This window comes from Pelophylax lessonae (assembly GCF_965119305.1).
Source record: "Pelophylax lessonae genome assembly, chromosome: 13".
Classification (NCBI taxonomy): domain Eukaryota; kingdom Metazoa; phylum Chordata; class Amphibia; order Anura; family Ranidae; genus Pelophylax; species Pelophylax lessonae.
The window spans coordinates 204,930,686-204,945,405 of NC_138780.1; the positions used below are offsets into that span (position 1 = coordinate 204,930,686).

Sequence of the window (14,720 nt, forward strand, 5' to 3'; positions counted from 1 at the left end):
ATAGATAGATAGATAGATAGATAGATAGATAGATAAATGATAGAAAGATAGATAGATAGATAGATAGATAGATAGATAGATAGATAGATAGATAGATAGATAGATAGATAGATAGATAAATGATAGATAGATAGATAGATAGATAGATAGATAGATAGATAGATAGATAGATAGATAGATAGAAAGATAGATAGATAGATAGATAGATAGATAGATAGATAGATAGATAGATAGATAGATAGATAGATAGATAGATAGATAGATAGATAGATAGATAGATAGATAAATGATAGAAAGATAGATAGATAGATAGATAGATAGATAGATAGATAGATAGATAGATAGACAGATAGATAAATGATAGAAAGATAGATAGATAGAGAGATAGATAGATAGATAGATAGATAGATAGATAGATAGATAGATAGATAGATAGATAGATAGATAGATAGATAGACAGATAGGTAGATAGATAGATAGATAGATAGATAGATAGATAGATAGATAGATAGATAGATAGATAGATAGATAGATAGATAGATAGATAGATAGATAGATAGATAGATAGATAGATAGATAGATAGATAGATTTTTTTTTCCAAAGCCATGTATGCTCACATTGTCCATTAACTGGATGGAGACTCTGAGCAGAAGGTAATTTTAATTGTATCTTGGGGAAATTGTATAAAGCAATGGTAAAAATCCAACAGTCAATGATAGATAGATAGATAGATAGATAGATAGATAGATAGATAGATAGATAGATAGATAGATAGATAGATAGATAGATAGATAGATAGATAAATGATAGATAGATAGATAGATAGATAGATAGATAGATAGATAGATAGATAGATAGATAGATAGAAAGATAGATAGATAGATAGATAGATAGATAGATAGATAGATAGATAGATAGATAGATAGATAGATAGATAGATAGATAGATAAATGATAGAAAGATAGATAGATAGATAGATAGATAGATAGATAGATAGATAGATAGATAGATAGATAGACAGATAGATAAATGATAGAAAGATAGATAGATAGAGAGATAGATAGATAGATAGATAGATAGATAGATAGATAGATAGATAGATAGATAGATAGATAGATAGACAGATAGGTAGATAGATAGATAGATAGATAGATAGATAGATAGATAGATAGATAGATAGATAGATAGATAGATAGATAGATAGATAGATAGATAGATAGATAGATAGATAGATAGATAGATAGATAGATAGATAGATAGATTTTTTTTTCCAAAGCCATGTATGCTCACATTGTCCATTAACTGGATGGAGACTCTGAGCAGAAGGTAATTTTAATTGTATCTTGGGGAAATTGTATAAAGCAATGGTAAAAATCCAACAGTCAATGATAGATAGATAGATAGATAGATAGATAGATAGATAGATAGATAGATAGATAGATAGATAGATAGATAGATAGATAGATAGATAGATAGATAGATAGATATTGCAAAGGAAATTTGTACATCCTGTATATCATTGTATTCTATGTTGTATGTATTGCACACGGCATTAATAATGTTTTCATTACATGTTTGCATTCTTTCGAGTCCTGATAAGAATTAGCCTGCGTATGTTACGCCCCTTCTTACTATAAAAGTAGAATTGTAATAATAATGTGATACCCACGTAATCCTGTGTATAAAAGCCATCAATTGCATCAAATAAAGGTAAAACAGTTGTTGTGGAAAGATGCGGAGTGTAATCTTTTTGTGTCTGTTCCGTACTGCAGTAGTTATTGATTTGGAACCACTAATCAATATGAGGATAGGAGTTGCCTATCTATAAAATGTCCAGATAGATAAATAGATGATTACAGCCACACACACCTACACAGGTTGAACTGGATGGACTATTGTCTTTATTCAACCTCACCTACTAGATAGATAGATAGATAGATAGATAGATAGATAGATAGATAGATAGATAGATAGATAGATAGATAGATAGATAGATAGATAGATAGATAGATAGATAGATAGATAGATAGATCAAAACATCCCCTGTATTATATATGGGGTGTAGGGAGTTCAAGGGGGGGGGGGGGTGATAGGATAGATAGATAAATGGAAATAAAGAAAGATTTACTCCCTGTATTATTATGGGGGGTGGGGGTCTAGTTTATATTAACCCTGAATGTATGGGGGGGGGGGGGGGTGATAGAGTAATATTACCAATAGATTAGATAGACAGACAGATAGATAGAAGCCTTTAAATCTAAATAATTCCTGCTGGCCCATGGATCTCGCCGGGCACCCCAGACAAAGAGGATCGGGGCTGCTCTGTGCAAAACCCTTACATAGAGCAGGTAAGTATAACATGTTTGGTATTTAACCACTTCTGGACTGGAAGGATTTTCCCCCTTAATGACCAGGCCATTTTTTGCGTTTCGGCACTGTGTTATTTAACGGACCATTGCGCGGTCGTGCAATGCTGTACCCAAATAAAATTGATGTCCTTTTTTTCCCACAAATAGAGCTTTCTTTTGGTGGTATTCAATCACCTCTGCGATTTTTATTTATTTATTTTTTTTAACGCTATAAACAAAAAAAGAGCAACAATTCTGAAAAATATATATATATTTTTCACTTTCTGCTATATAACATTCCCCAAAAAAAAAAATGTAAAATTTAAATTTTTAACATTTTAGGCCAATTCGTTTTCTGCTACATATGTTTGGTAAAAAAAAAATCGCAATAAGTGTATTTTGATTGGTTTGCACAAAAGTTATCATGTCTACAAACTACAGGAAAGATTTGTCATTTTTTTTTTTTTACTAGTAATGCCGGCGATCAGCGATTTTGTCGCGGGACTGCGACGTTGCGGCGGACAGATCAGACGCCTTACTGACGTTTTAGACACTTTTGGGGGGACCAGTGACATTACTACAGTAATCAGTGCTAAAAATATGCACTGTCACTGTACTAATGACACTGGCAGGGAAGGGGTTAACCTTGTGGGTGATCAATGGGTTAAATGTGAGCCTAGGGGAGTGATCGTAACTGTGGGGGGGGGCGTGGCTTGTGAAATGATCATAGAGACCTGTGTTCCTATATAGAAGGGGCTCTGTGATCATTCCAGGGAGAAGAACGGTCGGCTGTGTTTACAACATCCAACCGTTCTTCTCTCTCAGCAGGGAGTGAGTATGCGAGGGATGCACTGTCACTGTAATAATGGTAGTGCAGGGGTGTCCAAACTATGGCCCTCGAGCTGTTCAGAGACTACAATTCCCATGAGGCATTGTAAACCTCTGACATTCAGAGACATAACCAGGCATGATGGGAATTGTAGTTCCTGAACAGCTGGAGGGCCGTAGTTTATACACAGCTGATGATAGGGAAGGGTAACACAGTGGGTGAATAAGGGGTTAAATGTAAGCCTAGGGGAGTGATTCTAACTGTGGGGGGCGTGGCTTTTGAAATGATCATAGAGACCTGTGATCCTATATAGAAGGAGCTCTGTGATCATTCCAGGTAGAAGAACAGTCAGCTGTGCTTACAACATCCGTTCTCTCTCAGGGAGCGATCGCGGGTGCCCGGCGGCAATCAGAGCTCCATGCATCGGAGTCCCCGCTGCTGAGTCCCCACTGCGACCGACATACCGTTACATCGGTTCGCGCAGGAGGGGCTGCCTGCCGCAGTAAATCTGTGGCCGCCGGTCCTTAAGTGGTTTAAAAAAAAAAACCTTTACAATTACTTTAACTGAGTACCCCAACTTCTGCTTTATCCAATCTTGGGTATCCCCTTGTCGGGTTTATATTGATTGGTGGTAACGTTTTTTTCCAAATAATCCATCTTGTTTTTACAGAACTAAAATACTTACCGTTATCAATTTTTTTGATACAATGTATGAGTTACTAAAACGGTAAACTGTTTAATGATGGATTTGCTGTATATCAGAGACTACCCGTAAGCCATCAGACATGCCCCCTTAAAACCAACAGTTGTACCCCCGCAAGGCATCAGACACACTCCTTAAGACGTACCCCTTGGGGTTTTTGTGCCACAGTTGAGAAGGGAGGGAGATCATTGGGGCTTGGGGTGTATAGTTAGAACCGATCCCCCTGTAGTTCCCTCTGCAGCAACTGAAAGCCCTGCAAGGGAGAAGAGGAGAAGCTGGCAGTGCTCATGGGGCCCCTGGGCAGCAGAGGGAAGGGGATCATAGGCAGGAGAGGGAGGGAGATCATTGGGGCTTGGGGTGTATAGTTAGAACCGATCCCCCTGTAGTTCCCTCTGCAGCAACTGAAAGCCCTGCAAGGGAGAAGAGGAGAAGCTGGCAGTTCTACTTGGGACAGGGGCACACAGGGGGCCCCTGGGCAGCAGAGGGAAGGGGATAACAGGCAGGACAGGGAGGGAGATCATTGTGGCTTGGGGTGTATAGTTAGAACCGATCCCCCTGTTGTTCCCTCTGCAGCAACTGAAAGCCCTGCAAGGGAGAAGAGGAGAAGCTGGCAGTGCTCAGGGGGCCCCTGGGCAGCAGTGGGAAGGGGATCATAGGCAGGAGAGGGAGGGAGATCACTGGGGCTTGGGGTGAATAGTTAGAACCGATCCCCCTGTAGTTCCCTCTGCAGCAACTGAAAGCCCTGCAAGGGAGAAGAGGAGAAGCTTTCAGTGCTACTTGGGACAGGGGCACACAGGGGGCCCCTGGGCAGCAGAGGGAAGGGGATCATAGGTAGGACAGGGAGGGAGATCATTGTGGCTTGGGGTGTATAGTTAGAACCGATCCCCCTGTAGTTCCCTCTGCAGCAACTGAAAGCCCTGCGAGGGAGAAGAGGAGAAGCTGGCAGTGCTACCTGGGACAGGGGCACAAAGGGGGCCCCTGGGCAGCAGAGGGAAGGGGATCACAGGCAGAACATGGTGGGTGATCAGTGTGGTGGGGGGCAATTACTGGAACCCATCCTCCATGGCAATCCGTTCAGCAACTAAAAGCCAGCAGGAGTGAGAGGAAAAGAAGCCAGCTTTCAGCTGCTGCAGGGAGAGGAAGGGGGATTGGTTCCAGTAATTGCCCCCCCCCTCCGCCCCACTGCACCAATCCCCCTTTCCTGAGCAGGATCTGATTTCCCCTGCTTGTCAGCTGCCCAGTCCCCTTGCTGAACCCCAGGCAGGAAGCCTGACTGTACCCTCTTATCAGCGGCCCTTACAATCTGGCAAGGGCTTCTGGCTAGGACCAGGAAAGGGTTAACCTACACTATAATTCAACCATGGATTTGTTGCATTGAAAAAAAAAGGATGGAGGAGAACTCGCAAGAGTTCCAAAGAACCCCTTTAGGAGTTCACCGGTAATAACTCTACAACATGTATTTTGTATTACACAGGTTGGAAATTGGCGTGGAAGAAAGATGAAGACTCTCCTTCTCCTCCAGTTGTTCATCTCGCTGATCCTTGCAACTCGCCCTTCCAAACCAAACCAAGGAGACATCTACACAGTGACAGACGTATCGGAATCTCAAATGGACTTTGCTGTGAGGATTTATCAACACATTTCAGCACCAACAATGAGACCCCCACCAAACCTATTAATTTCACCGATCAGCGTCTACACAACCCTCTCCATGCTGGCTCTCGGTGCCCGATCAACAACTCACAAGGAAATTCTCTCTGCCTTAGGCCTGAAGGACAATGTGACAGATGAGGAGCTTCATGAAGCCAATAGAAACCTCCTTCAAGTGCTAAGTCAGCCAACCAATGACATGGAATTCAAGGTTCGTAAAGAGATCTACATAGAAAAGTCGGTAAAGGTTTTACCAGAATACCAACAGAACGTGGCTCAATACTACAACGCCTCCATTCAAACCATCAGCTTAGATGACCCTCAGAATGCTGGGAAAACAATCATTAAGCTTGTGAGTGACGGAACAGACGATAAGATACAGAATATGGTCCTCATAGACTATGCAGGCTTCCAAGGTAAGTCCATTTCACTGTTGACTGAAGAAGATTTTGAAACAAGCTACACATACAACAACCATCAGACTAAAGCGGGGTACACACTAGTGATTGACCAATATCATTTTGTTATTGCCGATACCGATACTTATATTTTGATCATTGCATATCGGTATCAGCCCATATTGGCCGATATTTTCGTACGTTAAAAAAAAAAATGTATTTACTTATTTATTTATTTTTTTACAGGTACTGTTGTGGAGGGATGTGGGGGGTCTAAAATATATACGCACCTTCAGCAGTAAGGCAGGAGCCAGGGCCCAAGGTTAACCTGCCTGACCCTTTTTCTTCTGACCGCCATATGTTTTCCATTTTTAAAAATAGTTGTATGCTATACTTTAGGCTGAAGCCACACTCTTCTGGTTCTGAAGCACAGCGGATTAACCTGATTATTACATGGTTCCAGGGGGATCCCCAGTCTTGGGCTTTAGTCTCCTCGTAGATGACCCAGCCAAAGGGTCAGTTGAAGCCCTTTTCAAGGCTTTAGGTTTACTCCATGATGATCCTGACTGTGCCCACTCAGCTGAAACTACCCTTAAGTCATTACGTCAGGGTGAACCAATACTGTTCTGATTTCCGCCACTGGGCTCCTGTCTCTGGGTGGATTGACCCTGCTTTAACCACTTGCCGACCGCTCACGTTGAGCCTTCTGCGACAAAGTGGTTCGTTATCGTCCAGCGACGTAGACCTACGTCACCAGACATTCCCCTCTCTCGGCGGCGCGCGCGCGCCGCCGGAGGCTCTCTCCCGCTGTATTCAGTTACAGCGGGAGTCGGGCCAGGGGAGGAGCGGCGGTGATCACCGCCGTTCTTCCCCGATCGTCGGGGATCGAGTGAGGAAGTCCGCCCGCTTGTGTAAACAGAGCGGGCGGATCTCCTAAGTGACAGGCAGGGACAGATCACAGGATTCAGCATAGCTCAACCTGCAATCTGTGTCTGTGTCACTCAGTCACCTCCCCCCACACACGTCAGTAAGCACCAGGCATACATTAACCCCTCCCTCTCCAATAAAATTAACCCCTTCCCTGCCAGTGTCATTTTTACAGTAACAGTGCATATATATAGCACTGATTACTGTAGTAATGTCACTGGTACCCCCAAAAGTGTCAAAAATGTCAATCAAGGGTCCGATCTGTCCGCCACAATGTCGCAGTCCCGCCAAAAAAAATCGCAGATCGCCGGCATTACTCGTTAAAAAAAATAAAAACACCAAAAATGACAGAAATCTTTCCCTTAGTTAGTAAACGCAATAACTTTTGCACAAACCAATCAAAATACGCTTATTGTGATTTTTTTTTACCAAAAATATGTAGCAGAAAAAAAAATTGGCCTAAAATGATAAAAAATTTTGATTTTTTTTTTGGGGGGGAATTTCATATAAAAAAATGTGAAAAATATTGTTATTTTTTTCAAAATTGTCGCTCTTTTTTTGTTTATAGTGCAAAAAGTAAAAATCGCACAGGTGATCAAATACCACCAAAAGAAAGCTCTGTTTGTGGGAAAAAAAAGACGTAAATTTTGTTTGGGTACGGCGTTGCATGACCGCGCAATTGTCAGTTAAATTCGCACAGTGCCGAATCGCAAAAAGTGGCCCAGACGTAAGACAGCAAAATCCTCCGGGGGTAAAGTGGTTAAAAAAAATGTATTTACTTATTTATATATTTTTTTTACAGGTACTGTTGTGGAGGGATCTGGGGGGTCTAAAATATATGCGCACCTTCAGCAGTAAGGCAGGAGCCAGGGCCCAAGGTTAACCTGCCTGACCCTTTTTCTTCTGACCGCCATATGTTTTCCATTTTTAAAAATAGTTGTATGCTATACTTTAGGCTGAAGCCACACTCTTCTGGTTCTGAAGCACAGCGGATTAACCTGATTATTACATGGTTCCAGGGGGATCCCCAGTCTTGGGCTTTAGTCTCCTCGTAGATGACTCAGCCAAAGGGTCAGTTGAAGCCTTTTTTTAAGGCTTTAGGTTTACTCAGGGGTTTTTTTCTCAGAGAATAGGTGCAGGAACTCCCTCTTTTGGACTTACCCCTTGTCTCCGCCCCTACCTACCTCCGTGAACCGTTCCTTGGTTCCACCCACTACCTACCTCCTAGTACCATCCCTTTTAGAAAATACAGAACAAAGTAACATTTGTGGTACTAAGTAATTTGTATATGTTAATGACAACAAAAAAGCAGTAAAATAGATCCCATGCAGCCAACAACAATATATCCCCCAGCAACAATAGATCCAGCTAGAAACAATGGGCCCTCAGCAGCAACAACAGATCTCCCAGCAGCCAGCATCAATAGACTGCTGCCTAAACAGTAGATCCCTCCCAGCAACAACTGACCCCTCAGCAACATAAGACCCACCCCAGCAACAATAGACCCCCCTGCAAAACGAGATCTCTTCCAGAGACAATAGATCCCCCAGCAGCTACATTAGATATTCCCAGCAGCAATAAATCCTCTTGCAGGAATAGATCCCCTCCAGCAACAATAGGTTCCTCAGCAGCCAGTATCAATAGACAGTGTAGCACAACCCAGCACTCCTTGCCATTACAGTAAAACCTTGGTTTGAGAGTAACTTGGTTTGAGAGCGCTTTCCAAGACAAGCAAATTTTTTAAATAAATTTTGACTTGATATACAAGCGATGTCTTGATATACAAGTAGTGTCATGTATAAAAAAGAAAAGAGGAGCCTCTAAAGTGTAGCAATATGGTTACATTTAATGAAGGTTCAATATTTAGCAACTCACATGGTTGATGATTAAAACAGGCACACCTAAGACCCCGTTCACACTGGGGCGACCTGTCAGGCGACCTGGTCGCCTCACAGGTCGCCGTAGGTCGCCTTCCATAGAGAAGCTGTGGACCCGTTCTAATAGGAGCGACACAAGTCGCTCCGACTTAGAAAAAGGGTCCGGAGCTTCTTTGGGGCGACCCGGAGCGACCTGCATAGACTTCAATGTTATGAAGTCCGTGCCGGCCACTCCAAGGTCGCGGCGCGCTGCTCGCACCGCGACCTCGGAGGTCGCCCCGGGAAGTCGGATCGCCCCAGTGTGAACGGGGCCTAAGTATGCAGGCATCCAGGGTAAAGCTGTCCACATAGACTATCTTCTGCACCGCCATATTCATCATCTGATTCAAAGCCTCACTTTCAGATCACTCTACTGCAGGCTATTCTTTCCGGTCACGATTGCAGACTGACAGTGGTGAGAGTCGGTGGTTCAGAAGACGGTCTATGTGGACAGCTTTACCCCAGATGCCGGCATACTTAGATGTGCCTGTTTTAATCATCAACCATGTGACTTGCTAAATGTTGAACCTTAATTAAATGTAACCATATTGCTACACTTAGAGGCGCCTCTCTTCTCTCTTATATTCCGTAGCTCTGCTAGATTTTTCTTCTAATCCCCTTGGGAAGGCTGCATATTGTGGATGGACATTTTATGGTTACACAACCAATCACATTGCTATAATCTTTGTATATAGACTATAAACTGAAGGACTTGTGGAACGAATCATCTGACTTTCCATTATTTCTTATGGGGAAATTCGCTTTGATATACGAGTGCTTTGGATTACAAGCATGTCTCCAGAACGAATTATGCTCGCAATCCAAGGTTTTACTGTACATACATTCAGGGCTGGAGGTGCCGGAACTGCGTTCCCCCGCGTTCCTGCTGAAAAAAAGCCCTGGGTTTACTCTATGATCATCCTGACTGTGCCCACTCAGCTGAAACTACCCTTAGGTCATTACGTCAGGGTGAACCAATACTGTTCTGATTTCCGCCACTGGGCTCCTGTCTCTGGGTGGAGTGACCCTGCTTTAAGATGCCAATTCATGTTAGGCTTATCAGACTCCATCAAATACTCCTTAGTACACTACCCTGAACCAAAGTAGCCATCCATATAGACAGGCATTTACGAGGAAGGCGTACAGAGAGGTTTGTTTCTTTACCCCCCCCCCCCCCCAGTACGCCGCCTACTTCTTCTTCTTCTTCGTCAACCCTTCCTGAGCCCTCTCAACTTCTTCTGGATGATGAGCTCTTCAAAACTGGCGCCATTCATTTATCCAATATAAAACAGTGCAGCGCAATGAATTACTAAATAATTCATGAAATTAGGTAAACGAAAGTCCAAAACACCCAGAGGATCCAAGAAGTCCAATTCAGTGTAAGGAAAGGAGGAAATGGGTTATTCCAGGTGACAGACCCTTCACCAGTGAAAGAAACACTGCGCTCACCGGAGAGCAATGACCTCTGACCCTCACCTGAGATCTATGACCTCTGACCCTCACCTGAGATCTATGATCTCTGACCCTCACCTGAGATCTATGACCTCTGACCCTCACCTGAGATCTATGACCTCTGACCCTCACCTGAGATCTATGACCTCTGACCCTCACCTGAGATCTATGACCTCTGACCCTCACCTGAGATCTATGACCTCTGACCCTCACCTGAGATCTATGACCTCTGTGTTACCAGCAGGTCAGACACACTTTCCTATAAATGGTAAATCCAGAGGCAACGAACTCCAACTTCATCCAAACCACCGGGCTAGAAATAGGGACTTATACCCCTCCTGGGATATCTTGAATCAGGTTCCCAAAGTACTACTTGGATCCTCTGGGCGTTTTGGACTTTCCTTTACTTAACCACTTTACCACCGGAGGATTTTGCTGTCTTACGTCTGGGCCATTTTTTGCGATTCGGCGCTGTGCGAATTTAACTGACAATTGCGCGGTCGTGCGACGACATACCCAAACGAAATTTACGTCCTTTTCTTTCCCACAAACAGAGCTTTCTTTTGGTGGTATTTGATCACCTGTACGATTTTTACTTTTTGCGCTATAAACAAAAAAAGAGCATTTATTTTGAAAAAACAACAATATTTTTCACATTTTTTTATATGAAATTCCCCCCCCAAAAAAAGTAAAAATTAAAATATTTTAAAATTTTTGGCCAATTTGTTTTCTGCTACCTATGTTTGGTAAAAAAAATTCACAATAAGCGTATTTTGATTGGTTTGCGCAAAAGTTATTGCGTTTACTAACTAAGGGAAAGATTTTTGTCATTTTTGGTGTTTTTTTTTTTTAACGCGTAATGGCGGCGATCTGCGATTTTTTTTGCGGGACTGCAACATTGCGGAGGACAGATCGGACCCTTGACTGACATTTTTGACACTTTTGGGGGTACCAGTGACATTACTGCAGTAATCAGTGCTATATATATGCACTGTTACTGTAAAAATGACACTGGCAGGGAAGGGGTTAATTTTATTGGAGAGGGAGGGGTTAATGTATGCCTGGTGCTTACTAACGTGTGTGGGGGGAGGTGACTGAGTGACACAGGGACAGATCGAAGGTTGAGCTATGCTGAACCCTGCAATCTGACCCTGCCTGTCACTTAGGAGATCCGCCCGCTCTGTTTACACAAGCAGGCGGATCTCCACACTAGATCCCCGACGATCGGGGAAGAGCGGCGGCGATCGCCGCTGCTCCTCCCCTGGCCCGACTCCCGCTGTGACTGAATACAGCAGGAGCGAGCCTCCGGCGGCGCGCGCACGCCGCCGAGAAAGGGGAGTGTCTGACGACGTAGGTCTACGTCGTCAGACGATAACGAGCCACTTTGCCGCAGTAGTACTACGGTACTCAGACGGCAAGTGGTTAATCTCATGAATTATTTAGTAATTTATTGCGCTGCACTGTTTTATATTGTATTTACAGCATGTTTGAGGTATAAGACCCCGTTCACACTGGGGCGACGCTACTTTGCCAGGCGACCTCACAGGTCGCGGTGCGCTGCTCGCACCGTGACCTTGGAGCGGCCGGCACGGACTTCATAACATTGAAGTCTATGCAGGTCGCTCCGGGTCGCCCCAAAGAAGCTCCGGACCCTTTTTCTAAGTCGGAGTGACTTGTGTCGCTCCTATTAGAACGGGTCCACAGCTTCTCTATGGAAGGCGACCTACGGCGACCTGTCAGGCGACCAGGTCACCTGACAGGTAGCCCCCGTGTGAACGGGGGCTAAGTGATTCAGTGATTTATAAGTGATCTTTTGGTGGTATTTGATCACCTCTGCGTTTTGTTTTGTTTTTTTGCGTTATAAACAAAAACAGAGCGACAATTTGGAAAAAAAAAAAACATTTTTTACTTTCTGCTATAAAACATTCCCAATAAAAAAAAATTTGAAAATCAAATTTTTTCTTCATTTTGGCCAATTTGTGTTCTGCTACATATTTTTGGTAAAAAAAATCCCAATAAGTGTATATTTCATATGTCATTTTTATTTAATTAATTTTTTTTACTAGTAATGGCGGCGATCAGCGATTTTTAGCGGGACTGCGACATTACAGCGTACAGTTTGGACACCACTACAGAGCAGTAAACTTGAACCAAGCCAAAAAAGGCCGCCGGGCACTCGCGATCGTCCGTTACAGCGGGAGAAAGGCAGGCGGCTAATGTATACAAAGCCGCCCGTCATTCTCCCCTGTGTAAGAATGGAGATCATACGGTTCTGCTATGTAGGACCGTTGATCACTGTTCTTACACGTCAAGCCACATCCAATCACAGTTAGAAGCACTCCCCTAGGGACACACTTAACCCCTCCCTCTCAAAAAAAGTTAACCCCTTCACTGCCAGTGTCATTTTTACAGTAACAGTGCATATGTATAGCACTGATTACTGCAGTAATGTCACTGGTAACCCCAAAAGTGTCAAAAATGTCAGTCAAGGGTCCGATCTGTCCGCCGCAATGTCACAGTCCCGCAAAAAAATCGCAGATCGCCGCCATTACTCGTTAAAAAAAAAACAACAAAAATGACAAAAATCTTTCCCTTAGTTAGTAAACGCGATAACTTTTGCGCAAACCAATCAAAATACGCTTTTTGCGATTTTTTTATCAAACATATGTAGCATAAAACAAATTGGCCTAAAATGTTAAAAAATTTAGATTTTTACATTTTTTTGGGGAATTTCATATAAAAAATGTGAAAAATAGTGTTATTTTTGCACAATTGACGCTCTATTTTTGTTTATATCGCATGATCAAAAAATCGCACAGGTGATCAAATACCACCAAAAGAAAGCTCTGTTTGTGGGGAAGAAAAGGACATAAATTTAATTTGGGTACAGTGTCGCACGACCGCGCAATTGTCAGTTAAAGTAACGCAGTGCCGAATCGCAAAATATGGCCTGGTCAGGAATGGGGTAAAATCTTCCGGTCTTAAAGTGGTTAAAAATACGCTCATTGAGAAATTTTTTGTCAAAGACATGTAGCTAAATACATTTTGGCCTAAATATATGACAAAAATTGAATATATTGGATATTTTTTAACTGTCAAAGTAGAAAAATATTGTTATTTTTTCAAAATTGTTGCTCTTTTTTTATTAATATTGCAAAAAATAAAAAGCGCAGAGGTGATCAAATACCACCAAAAGAAAGCTCTGTTTGTGGGAAAAAAAGGACGTAAATTTCGTTTGGGTACGGCGTTGCATGACCGCGCAATTGTCAGTTAAAGTCGCGCAGTGCCAAGTTGCAAAAAGTGGCCTGGACGTAAAGCAGGAAAATCCTCCGGTGGTAAAGTGGTTAATATCCAAAAGTGCACTTATTAGCGCAACGGCTTTATTTGTGCATCAAGCGTACATTAAGAGCCAAGACACTTATCATACCATCCAATAGCTTGCAGACTAATAATGTTAGGCTAACCGGCCCGTAGGGATATATCTCGGCCCTCTTTTGAATATCGGTGCCACGCTGGCTTTTCTCCAATCAGCTGGTACCATTCTCGTTAGTACAATTTTTTATCATTAGAATTATAGAATTAGCTAAAAAAAAATTGCAAGACTGTCCACAAAACAGGATTTCCATATTAAGACATCCACTAGAGTCCCAAGATGTTAGGGTATGCAGTAATGGAAATCTTTGAACCCGGATTTGTGTTAGGCAAAGTGTTGAGAGAATTCAGAAGGAAGAAACCTCTTGCTGGAGGCTGGAATGGTTCAGCACCAACTAATGGGCCTATTTCTTGCTTGCATATCTTCCATCTTCAAACACTGGTAGGGTAATCACCACTGTGTTTGGACATAACCATCAGTTGTTGTCCCTGGACGCCGGTATGCAGGCATTGTGAGTTGATGAGGCGCTACTGTTGTGGGTGAATGGGTGGTCCACAATGTACCTGCTGACATCGCCAAAGTGGTCCCCAGCTACCATCCCTAAAGCCACCCCACTGCCTCTAGGAGGGGTGCAGGATATATAGTTGCAGGCATTCCACTTGGTTGCACAACAGTTGTGTGATGGATTACGTGTAGAGGAGCTGCATACAGAGGCTGTGTGTTCCTTGCTGAGCATATGGATTTTGCTGAGGATAGGCACTTCATACTGGAGTCTAGTAAGGATTTGGGGAAGAAGAAGAATAAGCTGGCACAGCCCCGCTAGTCGGAGAACATGATACTTTGTATGGCATTTGTGTGAACTTTGTATGGGGTTCCTGTTGTATATCCTGCACTATATATTTGCACCAGGGTACATATTTAGTGAGTAGGCAGGACCTGCAGCAGCATACATTGGAAAGCCGACAGGATATCCAACACCTTTGGCATTTGCCTATGGAACCCCAGAAGACCCAGGGCTATAGACGGGATTCATGAGTTTAGATCTTCGATTTTAGGTTTCCGATCAGGACACAGAACTCTTCTTACATGGCCGTGTCCAGGGGCAGACTGGCAACTTTCGGCC

The 14,720-nt window shown here is 43.0% G+C and overlaps 1 protein-coding gene and 1 pseudogene across 2 annotated transcripts in view; one reads left to right on the top strand and one right to left on the bottom strand.

Moving 5' to 3' along the window:
- LOC309569878 (alpha-1-antitrypsin-like protein CM55-MM) overlaps positions 1-14,720 on the top strand; it is a gene marked incomplete at its 3' end in the record, with an annotated part of 131,415 nt that overhangs the window by 107,678 nt on the left and 9,017 nt on the right. The gene's annotated exons all lie outside the window — the stretch shown is intronic.
- Positions 13,861-14,630, bottom strand: LOC309543434 (myelin-associated neurite-outgrowth inhibitor-like; annotated as a pseudogene). The gene has a single exon. The product of its transcript is annotated as a myelin-associated neurite-outgrowth inhibitor-like (transcript).